The following is a 956-nucleotide window of genomic DNA, read 5'->3' as shown; positions in this document are numbered from 1 at the left end:
ATACACTACATATTTTATTATTTCATTTATAGAATATTCTGGAAAAAGCAAAACTCCAAGGACAGATAGAAGATTAATGGTTGCCAGGGTTTGGGGGATGGAAAGGGCTAACAACAAAGAGACCACACACAAAAAAAATTTGGGAGTGATGGAACTGTTCCATATCACAAGTACGGTGGTAGATACATGGCTCTATGCATTTGTCAAAAGCCATAGAACTGTATTCCACAAAGAAAATTTCATAGTATACAAATTAGCAATTAAAAATAACTCAACAAAGTTAGCAAATTGAAAAGTATTAGGCTAGCAGACCTTTAAATCTTACTTCCAGGCCTAAATATTGATGTGATACATACCTCATTTTCTTTTATATCTTTTGTAAGCTGGTATTTTTGCTATGAGTGAAAAGCATTATCTAAATCTATTTTGTATACTTTTTATGGCCATAATGAAATGTCTTCCAAAACCCACTTGCAATGCACTGCAAGTTTTATTATACTTTTATCTTCATAAAGAGCAAGCCATTGGATATTTACCGGTCCATTGTTCTCTTAGGATAGTATTTGCAGTGGGCACTTGTAGAATGCAGTTAACCATACCATGAAGCTGGCATAGAATAAAAATTTGTGTATGCACAGTCTGTCTTAAGAGCCCCTGTGTCTTTCCTTTCCAAGAGGGATTGCATCTTCTAATTTAAGATAAAACTGTAGAAAAAACTATTTCTTGCAAAAGATGTGAGCTTTCAGATGTGACATGAGAGTGAAGGCAAAGGTTTCCCTTACTCTTTGGATACTCCTCTACATGCCTTCAAGAGGCCCCAATAATTCATGCCTCCTGGTATTTGCACCCTGGTTTACCCCCTTCTTATTCTGTACGAGGGTCAGTCACTGTAACCAATAGAATTCAGGAGAAGTGATGATATGTCATTTCCAAAATCAGATTATAGAAATATTGCA

Source organism: Pan paniscus, chromosome 4 (genome assembly GCF_029289425.2).
Source record: "Pan paniscus chromosome 4, NHGRI_mPanPan1-v2.0_pri, whole genome shotgun sequence".
Classification (NCBI taxonomy): Eukaryota; Metazoa; Chordata; class Mammalia; order Primates; family Hominidae; genus Pan; species Pan paniscus.
This window is presented reverse-complemented; position numbering follows the sequence as displayed.